Below are 17,958 nucleotides of genomic sequence, written 5' to 3' on the forward strand. Positions count from 1 at the left end.
GGCACTGGGCCTTCGGTTAATAGGTTAGTCCCAAAAATAATATAAAAGAGCATATTAAAGCCCATTAAACATACAAAACAGATAATATAATAGCATGGAACAATCAAAAATTATAGATACGTTGGAGACGTATCATCGAGCCACCTTGACCCACCGCGGTCCTCCGCCACTTCAAATCGCCGCCCATGGCATCGCCGAGCCGCCGTCAGTCGCGTCGCCTCGTCGGGGGCCTCTTCAGCCGTAGCTATGACGAGCCATCGTCGCCTTGATCCACCCCGTGCAAATCCGTGGCCAAGTCGCTGCCCTGCAGTCACCGGCTGTTATGCCTGCTTCCCGAGCCGTCGGCCTTGTTCCACCGATCTCCATCGAGACGGCCCTAAGCTGGCCCTGAGTTGCTGTCGTTCGCCTCCAAGTGACCCGCCTGTCTGCCTCGGCTTTGCTTTGAATCGCCGGGAGGGCCTTGCTTTGAGCCGCTGTCACTAGCTCGCCTTCGCCGTTGGTTTGTTAGTGCATCGCTCCGCCGTTGGGCGTCGAGCCGCCCTTACACTGTCCTTGAGCCGCTGCGCCTCGTGAGCAGGCCATGCTCGCCTTGCTGGATCACACCCCTACCTTGACCCGCCGACACGTTCTTCCAACTCGCCATGGCCTTGAATCGCCTCCGCCTCGCTGTTGTGGGTTCACCTATGCTATGCCGCTGAGGGAGTCCTGGATTAAGGGGTCCTCGGGCGTCCGGCCTGTGTGACATGGGACGAACTAATGGGCTATGAAGATACAAGACAGAAGACTCTCTCCCGTGTCCGGATGGGACTCTCCTTGGCGTGGATGGCAAGCCTAGCGTTCGGATATGAAGATTCGTTTCTCTGTAACCAACTTTGTACAACCCTAGTCTCCTCCAGTGTCTATATAAATCGGAGGGTTTTAGTCCATAGGGACAATCACAATCATACAAGCTAGACTTCTAGGGTTTTAGCCATTACGATCTCGTGGTATATCAATTCTTGTAATCCTCGTACTCATCAATATCAATCAAGCAGGACGTAGGGTATTACCTCCATCGAGAGGGCCCGAACCAGGGTAAAACATCGTGTCCCCTGCCTCCTATTACCATCGACCTTAGACGCACAGTTCGGGACCCCCTACTCGAGATCCGCCGGTTTTGACACCGACACTGGTGCTTTCGTTGAGAGTTCCGCTGCATTGTCACCAGAAGGTTAGATGGCTCCATCAATCATCTATGACAAAGCTGCCCTGGGGGAGGTTTTCCTCCCTGGCCAGATCTTTGTGTTCGGCGGCTTCTCACTGCGGGCCAACTCGCTTGGCCATCTAGAGCAGATCGACAGCTACACCACAGGTCGCCAAATTAGTTTTGGAAATCTGGACTATCTCACTGATATCCGAGGAGAATTGATCTTCCAAGGATTCGCGCTCCCAATCTCCGCTCTGGCCTTAGATCCGGAGCATATGGCCAGGTCCGAAGACAGGCTCCCTGGGCTCGCCGGACTATCTGCGGCCACTAAGCCCATTGTGGGAGAGCCAGGGGAAGTAGTGTCGCTGGCAGCCATCATGGAGTCGGACCCTTCTCCGGACACGGGCTCCAAATCCCCGGAGTTAGCATCGTGTGAGTTCGGGCAAGGATTCTCCCTCTCGCCGTACTCCACGAGCTCTCTTCTCTCGGGCCAAACCTCGCCTTTAAGCGAAGCACTGGACTTAATGCGATCCCTTGTCATTACATAGGAGCAACGTCCGAACTATGCCTAGCCAGGACTAGGGGCTGAGAGCAGGGAATTTTACGTCCCACCCACCACCCACTTTATAGCTACTGTCGAGGACTTAATAGACATGCTCGATTATGACTCTGAAAACATCGACGGTATGGACGACGATGCCGGAGAAGAGGAGGCCCAAAACACGCCGTTTACCGGACGCTAGACGGCCACCTCTTCGTATGACGTGTACATGGTGGATACACCCAAAGAAGCTAACAGCGATGACAAAGAAGACCCAGTCAAGGATAAACCTCCTGAGATACAGCCAAAGTGCCAATGACAGCGGCGCCGCTCTAAGTCACGCCACGGAAAAGACAGCAATACTGACACAGGAGAAAACAATACTCTAGACAATGCCGAGGACAATGAAGACCCCGTTGATCCAACCTCCAAACAGGACGAACGGGAAGATGGGCGAGTCAGCCCTGATGAACAGGCCGTAAACAAAGACTCGGAGGACAGTAACTATCTTCCGCTCTCCGAGGATGAGGTGAGCCTCGGCAACGAGGATTTTATCGTGCCCGAGGAACCTCTCGAGCAGGAGTGCTTTAAGCGCCGGCTAATAGCCACTGCAAGGATCCTGAAAAAGAAGCAGCAGCAGCTTCAAGCTGATCAAGATCTGCTAAATGATAGATGGACTAATGTCCTGGCAGCCGAGGAATATGGCCTCGAGCGCCCAACCAAAAGTTACCCGAAGCGCAAATTGCTACCTCAATTCGATGATGAGGCACTTGAGCCCGTACCATCAGTGTGTAATGCGGCTGATCGACCACGATGTGGCTAGGACAAAGCGACAACTCAAGCCGAACACCACCCCATCCCACCTCGCCATAAAACAGCTCGGGAATATACATATGACCTGTGGAAGGACCTAGATAGTAGAGCAGGACAGACCAGATCGATCTACGGATCGTGGGGGCGCGCCCCGACACGTGACGACAACCATCTAGCCGAACGTGACAAGCATAATCACGCCCGGTCCAAAAACCGCAGAGGAACTCCATCCAAGCTACGTCGCGACGTGGCCCGATATAGAGGCGCCGCACACCCCCTTTGCTTCACTGATGAAGTAATGGAGCATGAATTCCTAGAAGGGTTTAAACCCGTGAACATCGAATCATATGATGGGACAACAGACACCGCGGTATGGATTGAAGATTTTCTTCTCCATATTCATATGGCCCACGGTGATGATCTTCATGCCATCAAATACCTCCCACTAAAACTCAAGGGGATAGCTCGACACTGGTTGAACAGCCTGCCCGAAAATTCCATTGGCAGCTGGGAGGACCTGGAAGACGCCTTCCGCGACAACTTCCAAGGCACATACGTCCGACCTTTGGATGCCAATGACCTAAGTCACATAGTCCAACAGCCCGGAGAGTCGGCCAGGATATTCTGGACTGGGTTCTTAACTAAAAAGAACCAGATCATCGACTGTCCATATGCTGAAGCCCTAGCGGCCTTCAAACACATCATCCACGATGAACGACTCGCCCAACACCTCAGTAGGAAAAGCCGAAGTCCATGGCAGCCCTCACGGCACTCATGACCCGCTTTTGCACGGGCAAAGATAGCTGGCTAGCCCGTAGCAATAACAATGCAAGCGAACCTGGCACCTCTGAAGCCAGAAATAGCAACGGCAAACCCCGACGCAACAGACACAAGCGTCGAAGCAACGATAACAATACCGATGACACGACGGTCAACGCCGGATTCGGCGGCTCCAAGTCCCGGCTAGCGGAAGAAGCCATTTAAAAGGAACAATCCGGGCTCATCCAGCTTGGACCGCATACTCGATCGTCCGTGTCAGATACACGGCACCCCCGATAAGCCAGCCAATCATACCAACAGAAGTTGTTGGGTCTTTAAGCAGGCCGGTGATACGTCTCCGTCGTATCTACTTTTCCAAACACTTTTGCCCTTGTTTTGGACTCTAACTTGCATGATTTGAATGGAACTAACCCGGACTGACACTATTTTCAGCAGAATTGCCATGGTGTTATTTATGTGCAGAAACAAAAGTTCTCGGAATGACCTGAAACTCCATGGAGATTATTTTTGGAAATAATAAAAAATACTGGCAAAGAATCAAGGCCAGGGGGGCCACACCCTAGCCACGAGGGTGGGAGGCGCGCCTGCCCCCTGGGCGCGCCCCCCTGCCTCGTCGGCCCCCTGGTGCTCCACCGACCTCAACTCCAACTCCATATATTCGTGTTCGGGGAGAAAAAATCAAGGAGAAAGATTCATCGTGTTTTACGATATGGAGCCGCCGCCAAGCCCTAAACTCTCTCGGGAGGGCTGATCTGGAGTCTGTTCGGGGCTCCGGAGAGGGGAATCCATCGCCATCGTCATCATCAACCATCCTCCATCACCAATTTCATGATGCTCACCGCCGTGCGTGAGTAATTCCATCGTAGTCTTGCTGGACGGTGATGGGTTGGATGAGATTTATCATGTAATCGAGTTAGTTTTGTTAGAGTTTGATCCCTAGTATCCACTATGTTCTGAGATTAATGTTGCTATGACTTTGCTATGCTTAATGCTTGTCACTAGGGCCCGAGTGGCATGATTTCAGATCTGAACCTATTATGTTTTCATGAATATATGTGAGTTCTTGATCCTATCTTGCAAGTCTATAGTCATCTACTATGTGTTATGATCCGGCAACCCCGAAGTGACAATAATCGGGACCACTCCCGGTGATGACCATAGTTTGAGGAGTTCATGTATTCACCATGTGTTAATGCTTTGGTCCGGTACTCTATTAAAAGGAGGCCTGAATATCCCTTAGTTTCCGCTAGGACCCCGCTGCCACGGGAGGGTAGGACAAAAGATGGCATGCAAGTTCTTTTCCATAAGCACGTATGACTATATTCGAAATACATGCCTACATTACATTGATGAATTGGAGCTAGTTCTGTGTCACCCTCTGTTATGACTCTTACATGATGAACCACATCCGGCATAATTCTCCATCACCGATCCAATGCCTACGAGCTTTCCATATATTGTTCTTCGCTTATTTACTTTTCCGTTGCTATTGTTACGATCACTATAAAACACCAAAAATATTACTTTTGCTACCGTTACCTTTTACCACCGTTGCCACTACTATCATATTACTTTGCTACTAAACACTTTGCTACAGATATTAAGTTTCCAGGTGTGGTTGAATTGACAACTCAGTTGCTAATACTTGACAATATTCTTTGGCTCCCCTTGTGTCGAATCAATAAATTTGGGTTGAATACTCTACCCTCGAAAACTGTTGCGATACCCTATACTTGTGGGTTATCAAGACTATTTTTTGGCGCCGTTGCCGGGGAGCATAGCTCTATTCTTTGAGTCACTTGGGATTTATATCTGCTTCTCATTATGAAGAACTTGAAAGATCCAAGAACCAAGATTTATCCCTCAACTACGAGGGGAGGTAAGGAACTGCCATCTAGCTCTGCACTTGATTCACCTTCTATTTTAAGTAAGCTTGCGACACCTAAACCTGCTTTTGCTATTAATTCTGATATGTCGCATGTTATTGATGATGCCACTTCTGCTATGCATGATACTTATGATGAAACTACTTCTTTGCTTGATACTACTGTGCCACTTGGTGAATTTCTTGATGAACAACTTGCTAGGGCTAGAGAGAATGAAATTATTGAAACTGATAATATTGATGAAAGTGATTATGAAGGCTCTCCTAATAAATATGAATTGCCTGTTGTGCCTGAGGGCTATGTTATGGATGAAGAAACTAAAAGAGACTTTCTTGCATGCAATGATAGAAGTGATCTTAAGAAATTATTAGCTAAGCTTAAACAAAAAACTCTGAATGCTAGAATGAAATATGATCCTGTTATGCTACTTCACCTATCTTTGTTACTGATAAGGATTATGAATTCTCTATTGATCCTGATATAATTACTTTGGTTGAATCTGATCCTGTTTATGGCTATGAATCTGAAACTGTTGTGGCACATCTTACTAAATTAAATGATATAGCCACGCTGTTCACTAATGATGAGAGAACTCGCTACTTTTATATCCTTAAAATATTTCCGTTCTCATTAAAGGGTGATGCCAAGATATGGTTTAATTCTCTTGATCCTGGTTGTATGCGTAGTCCCCGGGATATGATTTATTACTTCTCTGCTAAATATTTCCCTGATCATAAGAAACAAGTTTCCCTAAGGGATATATATACTTTTGTGCAAATTGAAGAAGAGAGTCTCCCACAAGCTTGGGGTGGCTTCTCCAATTACTTAATGCTTTGCCTGATCATCCTCTTAAGAAAAATGAAATACTTGATATCTTTTATAATGGACTAACCGATGCTTCCAGAGACCACCTGGATAGTTGTGATGGTTCTATTTTCAAGGAAAGAACACCGAATGAAGCTGAAATTCTATTGAATAATATGTTGACAAATGAAAATAATTGGACACTTCCTGAGCCAACTCCTGAGCTTATTCCTAAACCAACTCCGAAGAAAAGGGGTGTTCTATTTCTCAGTCCTGAAGATATGCAAGAGGCAAATAAATCCATGAAAGAAAAGGGTATTAAAGCTGAAGATGTTAAGAATTTACCTCCTATTGAAGAAATACATGGTCTTAATTTACCGCATGTTGAAGAAATATAAGGTTTTAATCCATCACCTATTGAAGAAACACATGGTCTTGATAACCCGACACAGGTAGTAAAGGTAAATTCTCTCTATAGATATGATAAAGCTGAAATCCCTCCTACTAAGTTTGCTAGCTAATGTTTGGATGAGTTTGATAACTTTATGGTTAAGAAAGAAGACTTCAATGCTTATTTTGGTAGACAATTGAAACAAAATGCTTATATGATTGAACACTTGGGTGATTATATGTCTAGAGTTAAAGGTGAACTTAAACTCATTAGTAAACATGCTTCTACGGTTACCACTCAAGTAGAACAAGTACTTAAAGCTCAGAATGATTTTCTCAATGAATTAAATAGTAAGAAAATGATAATGTTGTTAGAGTTATGACTAGAGGTGGTAAAATGACCCAGGAACCTTTGTATCCTGAGGGCCATCCTAAGAGAATTGAGCAAGATTCTCAGAGAAATGATTTTGATGCACCTAGTCCTTCTAAGAGGAAGAAAAAGAAAAATGATAGGACTTTGCATGCTTCTAGTGAACCTGTTATTGACACACCTGAGAATCCCAATGATATCTCTATTTCTGATGCTGAAACACAATCTGGTAATGAACATGAAACTAGTGATAATGTTAATGATAATGTTCATGTTGATGCTCAACCTAGCAATGCTAATGATGTAGAAGCTGAACCTGCTGTTGATCATGATAACCCACAATCAAAGAATCATCGTTATGATAAAAGAGACTTTGTTGCTAGGAAACACGGTAAGGAAAGAGAGCCTTGGGTTCAGAAACCCATGTCTTTTCCTCCTAAGCCATCCAAGAAAAAGGATGATGAGGATTTTGAGCGCTTTACTGAAATGATTAGACCTATCTTTTTGCGTATGCGTTTGACTGATATGCTTAAAATGAATCCTTATGCTAAGTACATGAAAGATTACTAATAAAAGAAAGATACCGGAAGCTGAAATTTCCACCATGCTTGCTAATTATACTTTTAAGGGAGGAGTACCAAAGAAACTTGGAGATCCCGGAGTACCAACTATACCATGCTCCATTAAAATAAACTATGTTAAAACTGCTTTATGTGATCTTGGAGCCGGTGTTAGTGTTATGCCTCTCTCTTTATATCGTAGACTTGATTTGAATAAGTTGACACTGTCAGATGTGGGGCTCCAGCAAACCCTTAAGGTTTGAACACTGGGGTGCGCCCGAACTCTTTCCTTCCCACCAATCTACGCCCTAGCTCGCTAAGATCTCGCGGACGAACTCGACGAACTCGCAACACAGAAATACCCGAGGTTTATACTGGTTCGGGCCACCGTTGTGGTGTAATACCCTACCCCAGTGTGGTGGTGGTGGATTGCCTCTAGGGCTGATGATGAACAGTACAAGGGAAGAACAACCTCCTGAGGTTGAGGTGTTCTTGTAAGTAGGCTCTCGATCAGGTTGGATCAAGCTAAGATGAGATGAGATGGTCTCTCCCCTCTACTATGGTGGCTAGCTCTACTTATATAGGCCCTGGTCCTCTTCCCAAATATCGAGCGGGAAGGGAGCCAACAATGGCGGGCAAATTTGAAGGGGACAGCTAGTACAAGCTATCCTGACAAAAGTGGTCTTCGCCTACGAAAGGCTCTGGTGGTGACACCGTCTTGGGCTCCACGATGACCTCCGTCTTGCCGTCCTCCTGGTCTTGGTCTCGTTGCACCAATATAGCAACCTTTGCCCGATGCCTCGATACTCTTCGCCTGCACTGGCCTCCTTAGCACCAAAGAGGAAACAAGGACGCTGCGCGCGCTGGCGCCGGCCTCGCGCCCGCCTGGTGTCGTGCGTCATGGCTCATGTCACGAGGGCCTCGTGAGGCTTGCCCCACCTTGATATCTCCGCTCCTCGTGAGGCTGCCTGGCTAGGCTACTCCAGAGGAAGTCTTGCGTCGTCCGCCTCGCGATGCAGGCAAGTCTGGGGACCCCCGTTGGTGAAGACGGGCCGTACGGCCTGCTAGCTTAACCACGCCGTGGGCCGCAGGCAGGCAAGTGTGGGGACCCCCGTTCCCAGGACGCCGACAGTAGCCCCCGGGCCCAAGGTGCGCTCGGGCTTGGCTTCGCGACGAAGCCAAGGGTCAAGTACGGAGCGCTGTGGGCCCCAAAAGCATGCGGCCTCGATTGACGCGTGGTGGTTGATTGGACGTGGGCGTCTCCGCTTCCCCACGCTGCCCTTGAATCCGCCTGGCTATGCGGCCCCGCCTCTTACACAGTTATTCTTCCTTCGCCACGCCTGGCTCTTCCAATCTCCCTGCTGCCTCGACGCCCAGCTCCGCCTTCTCAATCTGTCTTGTGCTCCGCCCGCTTCACCGCCATGGCGCCGAAACAAGCCAAGAAGGGGAAGAAACCTCTGTCCTCACCAACTGCACCTCCATCCTTCGAGCCGGCGCTCGGGTGCTCAACGACGAGGCCATGGACAAGGTGCGCCCCATGCTTGCCTCCAGTTTCAACGAGTGGGGAGAGACGCCGGCTTGGCCCGTGTCTCGCACCAGCATGGCTCGGGCAGTTACCGAGGTTCCGATCTTCATTGATGCCCTCTGGGCTGGCCTGAATCCTCCCTTCTCCGCCTTCTTCAACGCGGTGCTCGAGCACTATCAGATCCACATGCTCCATCTCGATCGTCAGGCCGTGACCCTTCTCGCCATCGTCGCCTTCGTGTGCGAGGCCATGGTGGGCATCGCCCCCTCCGTGGCACTCCTCCGCCACTTCTTCTCGTTGCATCTCACCGGTCCCCGGCAAAGCTCAGGGTGCGTGGGTTTCCAGGTCGTGGCTGCGACGGCAGGCGCGGGGATCGACTTCTAGCTCCCTTCATCCACGAGCGAGTTCCATACGTGATGGGTGTTTGTTAATGCAGGCGTGCTCAACCCTCTGCTCCAAGCTCCGGTGGGGCCTGCTATTCCAAACTCCGGCTGGGGTCATCAGAAGCTCATGAGCCCCTACCTTGTGAAGGAAATATGCCCTAGAGGCAATAATAAAGTTATTATTTATTTCCTTATAATCATGATAAAAGGTTTATTATTCATGCTAGAATTGTATTAACCGGAAACATAATACATGTGTGAATACATAGACAAACAAAGTGTCACTAGTATGCCTCTACTTGACTAGATCGTTAATCAAAGATGGTTATGTTTCCTAACCATGAACAATGAGTTGTTATTTGATTAACGGGATCACATCATTAAGAGAATGATCTGATTGACATGACCCATTCCATTAGCTTAGCACCCGATCATTTAGTATGTTGCTATTGCTTTCTTAATGACTTATACATGTTCCTGTAACTATGAGATTATGCAACTCCCGTTTACCGGAGGAACACTTTGGGTACTACCAAACGTCACAACGTAACTGGGTGATTATAAAGGAGTACTACAGGTGTCTCCAAAGGTACATGTTGGGTTGGCGTATTTCGAGATTAGGTTTTGTCACTCCGATTGTCGGAGAGGTATCTCTGGGCCCTCTTGGTAATGCACATCACATAAGCCTTGCAAGCATTGCAACTAATGAGTTAGTTGCGGGATGATGTATTACAGAACGAGTAAAGAGACTTGCCGGTAACGAGATTGAACTAATGTATTGGATACCGACGATCGAATCTCGGGCAAGTAACATACCGATGACAAAGGGAACAACGTATGTTGTTATGCGGTCTGACCGATAAAGATCTTCGTAGAATATGTAGGAGCCAATATGGGCATCCAGGTCCCACTATTGGTTATTGACCGGAGACGTGTCTCGGTCATGTCTAAATTGTTCTCGAACCCGTAGGGTCCGCACGCTTAAGGTTACGATGACAGTTATATTATGAGTTTATGCATTTTGATGTAACGAAGGTTGTTCGGAGTCCCGGATGTGATCACGGACATGACGAGGAGTCTCAAAATGGTCGAGACGTAAAGATTGATATATTGGAAGCCTATGTTTGGATATCGGAAGTGTTCCGGGTGAAATCGGGATTTTACCGGAGTACCGGGGAAGGTTACCGGAACCCCCCGGGAGCTAAATGGGCCATGATGGGCCTTAGTGGAAAAGAGAAGAGGCAGCCCTACATGGGCTGCGCGCCTCCCCCTTCCCCTAGTCCTATTAGGACTAGGAGAGGTGGCCGCCCCCTCTCTCTCTTTTCCCCCTCCGCGAATCCTATTCCAACTAGGATTGGGGGGGAATCCTACTCCCAGAGGGAGTAGGACTCTCCTGGCGCGCCACACCTTGGCCGGCCAGCCTCCCCCCTCTAGTCCTTTATATACTGAGGTAGAGGCACCCTAGAACACACAAGTTGATCCACGTGATCTATTCCTTAGCCGTGTGCGGTGCCCAGCCACCATATTCCTCGATAATACTGTAGCGGAGTTTAGGCGAAGCCCTGCTGCTGTAGTACATCAAGATCGTCACCACGCCGTCGTGCTGACGGAACTCTTCCCCGACACTTTGCTGGATCGGAGTCCGGGGATCGTCATCGAGCTGAACGTGTGCTCGAATCGGAGGTGCCGTAGTTTCGGTGCTTGATCGGTTGGATCGTGAAGACGTACGACTACTTCCTCTACGTTGTGTCAACGCTTCCGCAGTCGGTCTGCGTGGGTACGTAGACAACACTCTCCCCTCTCTCGTTGCTATGCATCACATGATCTTGCGTGTGCGTAGGAAATCTTTTGAAATTACTACGAACCCACAGTGGTATCAGAGCCTAGGCTATTTATGTTGATGTTATATGCACGAGTAGAACACAAGTGAGTTGTGGGCGATATAAGTCATACTGCCTACCAGCATGTCATACTTTGGTTCGGCGGCATTGTTGGACGAGACGACCCGGACCAACATTACGCGTACGCTTACGCGAGACCGGTTCCCCCGACGTGCTTTGCACATAGGTGGCTTGCGGGCGACTGTCTCTCCAACTTTAGTTGAACCAAGTATGGCTACGCCCGGTCCTTGCGAAGGTTAAAACGGAGTCTATTTGACAAACTATCGTTGTGGTTTTGATGCGTAGGTGAGATTGGTTCTTGCTTAAGCCCGTAGCAGCCACGTAAAACTTGCAACAACAAAGTAGAGGACGTCTAACTTGTTTTTGCAGGGCATGTTGTGATGTGATATGGTCAAGACATGATGCTAAATTTTATTGTATGAGATGATCATGTTTTGTAACCGAGTTATCGGCAACTGGCAGGAGCCATATGGTTGTCGCTTTATTGTATGCAATTGCAATCGCGATGTAATGCTTTACTTTATTACTAAGCGGTAGTGATAGTCGTAGAAGCATAAGCTTGGCGAGACGACAACGATGCTACGATGGAGATCAAGGTGTCATGCCGGTGACGATGGTGATCACGACGGTGCTTCGGAGATGGAGATCACAAGCACAAGATGATGATGGCCATATCATATCACTTATATTGATTGCATGTGATGTTTATCCTTTTATGCATCTTATCTTGCTTTGATTGACGGTAGCATTATAAGATGATCTCTCACTAAATTATCAAGAAGTGTTCTCCCTGAGTATGCACCGTTGCGAAAGTTCTTCGTGCTAGACACCACGTGATGATCGGGTGTGATAGGTTCTACGTTCAAATACAACGGGTGCAAAACAAGTTGCACACGCGGAATACTCAGGTAATACTTGACGAGCCAAGCATATACAGATATGGCCTCGGAACACGGAGACCGAAAGGTCGAGCGTGAATCATATAGTAGATATGATCAACATAGTGATGTTCACCATTGAACTACTCCATCTCACGTGATGATCGGACATGGTTTAGTTGATTTGGATCACGTAATCACTTAGAGGATTAGAGGGATGTCTATCTAAGTGGGAGTTTCTTAAATAATATGATTAACTGAACTTAAATTTATCATGAAACTTAGTACCTGATTAGTATCTTGCTTGTTTATGTTTGATTGTAGATAGATGGCTCGTGCTGTTGTTCCATTGAATTTTAATGCGTTCCTTGAGAAAGCAAAGTTGAAAGATGATGGTAGCAATTACACGGACTGGGTCCGTAACTTGAGGATTATCCTCATTGCTGCACAGAAGAATTACGTCCTGGAAGCACCGCTGGGTGCCAGGCCTGCTGCAGGAGCAACGCCGGATGTTATGAACGTCTGACAGAGCAAAGCTGATGACTACTCGATAGTTCAGTGTGCCATGCTTTACGGCTTAGAATCGGGACTTCAACGACGTTTTGAACGCCATGGAGCATATGAGATGTTCCAGGAGTTGAAGTTAATATTTCAAGCAAATGCCCGGATTGAGAGATATGAAGTCTCCAATAAGTTCTATAACTGCAAGATGGAGGAGAACAGTTCTGTCAGTGAGCATATACTCAAAATGTCTGGGTATAATAATCACTTGATTCAATTGGGAGTTAATCTTCCAGATGATTGCGTCATTGACAGAATTCTTCAATCACTGCCACCAAGCTACAAGAGCTTCGTGATGAACTATAATATGCAAGGGATGAACAAGACTATTCCCGATCTCTTCGCAATGCTGAAAGCTGCGGAGGTAGAAATCAAGAAGGAGCATCAAGTGTTGATGGTCAACAAGACCACTAGTTTCAAGAAAAAGGGCAAAGGGAAGAAGAAGGGGAACTTCAAGAAGAACAGCAAGCAAGTTGCTGCTCAAGAGAAGAAACCCAAGTCTGGACCTAAGCCTGAAACTGAGTGCTTCTACTGCAAGCAGACTGGTCACTGGAAGCGGAACTGCCCCAAGTATTTGGCGGATAAGAAGGATGGCAAGGTGAACAAAGGTATATGTGATATACATGTTATTGATGTGTACCTTACTAATGCTCGCAGTAGCACCTGGGTATTTGATACTGGTTCTGTTGCTAATATTTGCAACTCGAAACAGGGACTACGGATTAAGCGAACATTGTTAAGGACGAGGTGACGATGCGCGTGGGAAACGGTTCCAAAGTCGATGTGATCGCAGTCGGCACGCTACCTCTACATCTACCTTCGGGATTAGTATTAGACCTAAATAATTGTTATTTGGTGCCAGTGTTAAGCATGAACATTATATCTGGATCTTGTTTGATGCGAGACGGTTATTCATTTAAATCAGAGAATAATGGTTGTTCTATTTATATGAGTAATATCTTTTATGGTCATGCACCCTTGAAGAGTGGTCTATTCTTGTTGAATCTCGATAGTAGTAATACACATATTCATAATGTTGAAGCCAAAAGATGCAGAGTTGATAATGAGAGTGCAACTTATTTGTGGCACTGCCGTTTAGGTCATATCGGTGTAAAGCGCATGAAGAAACTCCATTCTGATGGACTTTTGGAACCACTTGATTATGAATCACTTGGTACTTGCGAACCGTGCCTCATGGGCAAGATGACAAAAACACCGTTCTCCGGTACTATGGAGAGAGCAACAGATTTGTTGGAAATCATACATACAGATGTATGTGGTCCGATGAATATTGAGGCTCGTGGCGGATATCGTTATTTTCTCACCTTCACAGATGATTTAAGCAGATATGGATATATCTACTTAATAAAACATAAGTCTGAAACATTTGAAAAGTTCAAGGAATTTCAGAGTGAAGTTGAAAATCATCGTAACAAGAAAATAAAGTTTCTACGATCTGATCGTGGAGGAGAATATTTGAGTTACGAGTTTGGTGTACATTTGAAAAATTGTGGAATAGTTTCACAACTCACGCCACCCGGAACACCACAGCGTAATGGTGTGTCCGAACGTCGTAATTGTACTTTACTAGATATGGTGCGATCTATGATGTCTCTTACTGATTTACCGCTGTCATTTTGGGGATACGCTCTAGAGACGGCCGCATTCACGTTAAATAGGGCACCATCAAAATCCGTTGAGACGACGCCTTATGAACTGTGGTTTGGAAAGAAACCAAAGTTGCCGTTTCTGAAAGTTTGGGGCTGCGATGCTTATGTGAAAAAGCTTCAACCTGATAAGCTCGAACCCAAATCGGAGAAATGTGTCTTCATAGGATATCCAAAGGAAACTATTGGATACACCTTCTATCACAGATCCGAAGGCAAGACTTTTGTTGCTAAATTCGGAAACTTTCTAGAGAAGGAGTTTCTCTCGAAAGAAGTGAGTGGGAGGAAAGTAGAACTTGACGAGGTAACTGTACCTGCTCCCTTATTGGAAAGTAGTACATCACAGAAAACTGTTTCAGTGACACCTACACCAGTTAGGGAGGAAGCTAATGATAATGATCATGAAACTTCAGATCAAGATACTACTGAACCTCGTAGATCAACCAGAGTGAGATCCGCACCAGAGTGGTACGGTAATCCTGTTCTGGAAGTCATGCTACTAGATCATGATGAACCTACGAACTATGAAGAAGCGATGGTGAGCCCAGATTCCGCAAAATGGCTTGAAGCCATGAAATCTGAGATGGGATCCATGTATGAGAACAAAGTATGGACTTTGGTTGACTTGCGCGATGATTGGCAAGCAATTGAGAATAAATGGATCTTCAAGAAGAAGACTGACGCTGAAGGTAATGTTACTGTCTACAAAGCTCGACTTGTCGCAAAAGGTTTTCGACAAGTTCAAGGGGTTGACTACGATGAGACCTTCTCACCCGTAGCGATGATTAAGTCTGTCCGAATCATGTTAGCAATTGCCGCATTTTATGATTATGAAATTTGGCAGATGGATGTCAAAACTGCATTCCTGAATGGATTTCTGGAAGAAGAGTTGTATATGATGCAACTAGAAGGTTTTGTTGATCCAAAGGGAGCTAACAAAGTGTGCAAGCTCCAGCGATCCATTTATGGACTGGTGCAAGCCTCTCGGAGTTGGAATAAACTCTTTGATAGTGTGATCAAAGCATTTGGTTTTATACAGACTTTCGGAGAAGCCTGTATTTACAAGAAAGTGAGTGGGAGCTCTGTAGCATTTCTGATATTATATGTGGATGACATATTACTGATTGGAAATGATATAGAATTTCTGGATAGCATAAAGGGATACTTGAATAAGAGTTTTTCAATGAAAGACCTCAGTGAAGCTGCTTACATATTAGGCATAAAGATCTATAGAGATAGATCAAAACGCTTAATTGGACTTTCACAAACAACATACCTTGACAAAATTTTGAAGAAGTTCAAAATGGATCAAGCAAAGAAAGGATTCTTGCCTGTGTTACAAGGTGTGAAATTGAGTAAGACTCAATGCCCGACCACTGCAGAAGATAGAGAGAATATGAAAGATGTTCCCTATGCATCAGCGATAGGATCTATCATGTATGCAATGCTGTGTACCAGACCTGATGTGTGCCTTGCTATAAGTCTAGCAGGGAGGTACCAAAGTAATCCAGGAGTGGATCACTGGACAGCGGTCAAGAACATCCTGAAATACCTGAAAAGGACTAAGGATATGTTTCTCGTATATGGAGGTGATAAAGAGCTCGTCGTAAATGGTTACGTTGATGCAAGATTTGACACTGATCCGGACGATTCTAAATCGCAAACCGGATACGTGTTTACATTAAACGGTGGAGCTGTCGGTTGGTACAGTTCTAAACAAAGCGTCGTAGCAGGATCTACATGTGAAGCGGAGTACATAGCTGCTTCGGAAGCAGCGAACGAAGGAGTCTGGATGAAGGAGTTCATATCCGATCTAGGTGTCATACCTAGTGCATCGGGTCCAACGAAAATCTTTTGTGACAATACTGGTGCAATTGCCTTGGCAAAGGAATCCAGATTTCACAAGAGAACCAAGCACATCAAGAGACGCTTCAATTCCATCCGGGATCTAGTCCAGGTGGGAGACATAGAGATTTGCAAGATACATACGGATCTGAATATTGCAGACCCATTGACTAAGCCTCTACCACGAGCAAAACATGATCAGCACCAAGGCTCCATGGGTGTTAGAATCATTACGGTGTAATCTAGATTATTGACTCTAGTGCAAGTGGGAGACTGAAGGAAATATGCCCTAGAGGCAATAATAAAGTTATTATTTATTTCCTTATAATCATGATAAAAGGTTTATTATTCATGCTAGAATTGTATTAACCGGAAACATAATACATGTGTGAATACATAGACAAACAAAGTGTCACCAGTATGCCTCTACTTGACTAGCTCGTTAATCAAAGATGGTTATGTTTCCTAACCGTGAACAATGAGTTGTTATTTGATTAACGGGATCACATCATTAAGAGAATGATCTGATTGACATGACCCATTCCATTAGCTTAGCACCCGATCCGTTTAGTATGTTGCTATTGCTTTCTTCATGACTTATACATGTTCCTGTAACTATGAGATTATGCAACTCCCGTTTACCGGAGGAACACTTTGGGTACTACCAAACGTCACAACGTAACTGGGTGATTATAAAGGAGTACTACAGGTGTCTCCAAAGGTACATGTTGGGTTGGCGTATTTCGAGATTAGGTTTTGTCACTCCGATTGTCGGAGAGGTATCTCTGGGCCCTCTCGGTAATGCACATCACATAAGCCTTGCAAGCATTGCAACTAATGAGTTAGTTGCGGGATGATGTATTACAGAACGAGTAAAGAGACTTGCCGGTAACGAGATTGAACTAGGTATTGGATACCGACGATCGAATCTCGGGCAAGTAACATACCGATGACAAAGGGAACAACGTATGTTGTTATGCGGTCTGACCGATAAAGATCTTCGTAGAATATGTAGGAGCCAATATGGGCATCCAGGTCCCGCTATTGGTTATTGACCGGAGACGTGTCTCGGTCATGTCTACATTGTTCTCGAACCCGTAGGGTCCGCACGCTTAAGGTTACGATGACAGTTATATTATGAGTTTATGCATTTTGATGTACCGAAGGTTGTTCGGAGTCCCGGATGTGATCAGTCTCGAAATGGTCGAGACGTAAAGATTGATATATTGGAAGCCTATGTTTGGATATCGGAAGTGTTCCGGGTGAAATCGGGATTTTACCGGAGTACCGGGAAGGTTACCGGAACCCCCCGGGAGCTAAATGGGCCATGATGGGCCTTAGTGGAAAAGAGAAGAGGCAGCCCTACATGGGCTGCGCGCCTCCTCCTTCCCCTAGTCCTATTAGGACTAGGAGAGGTGGCCGGCCCCCTCTCTCTCTTTTCCCCCTCCGCGAATCCTATTCCAACTAGGATTGGGGGGGGGGGAATCCTACTCCCAGAGGGAGTAGGACTCTCCTGGCGCGCCACACCTTGGCCGGCCAGCCTCCCCCCTCTAGTCCTTTATATACTGAGGCAGAGGCACCCTAGAACACACAAGTTGATCCACGTGATCTATTCCTTAGCCGTGTGCGGTGCCCCCAGCCACCATAGTCCTCGATAATACTGTAGCGGAGTTTAGGCGAAGCCCTGCTGCTGTAGTACATCAAGATCGTCACCACGCCGTCGTGCTGACGGAACTCTTCCCCGACACTTTGCTGGATCGGAGGGGATCGTGCACGAGTGAACGGTGGTTGAACTCGGAGGTGCCGTAGTTTCGGTGCTTGATCGGTCGGATCGGGGCTCGTCATGCGCGGAGCTGAAACGTTCTCTA

The sequence above is a fragment of the Triticum urartu genome, chromosome 4, assembly GCF_003073215.2.
Source record: "Triticum urartu cultivar G1812 chromosome 4, Tu2.1, whole genome shotgun sequence".
Classification (NCBI taxonomy): domain Eukaryota; kingdom Viridiplantae; phylum Streptophyta; class Magnoliopsida; order Poales; family Poaceae; genus Triticum; species Triticum urartu.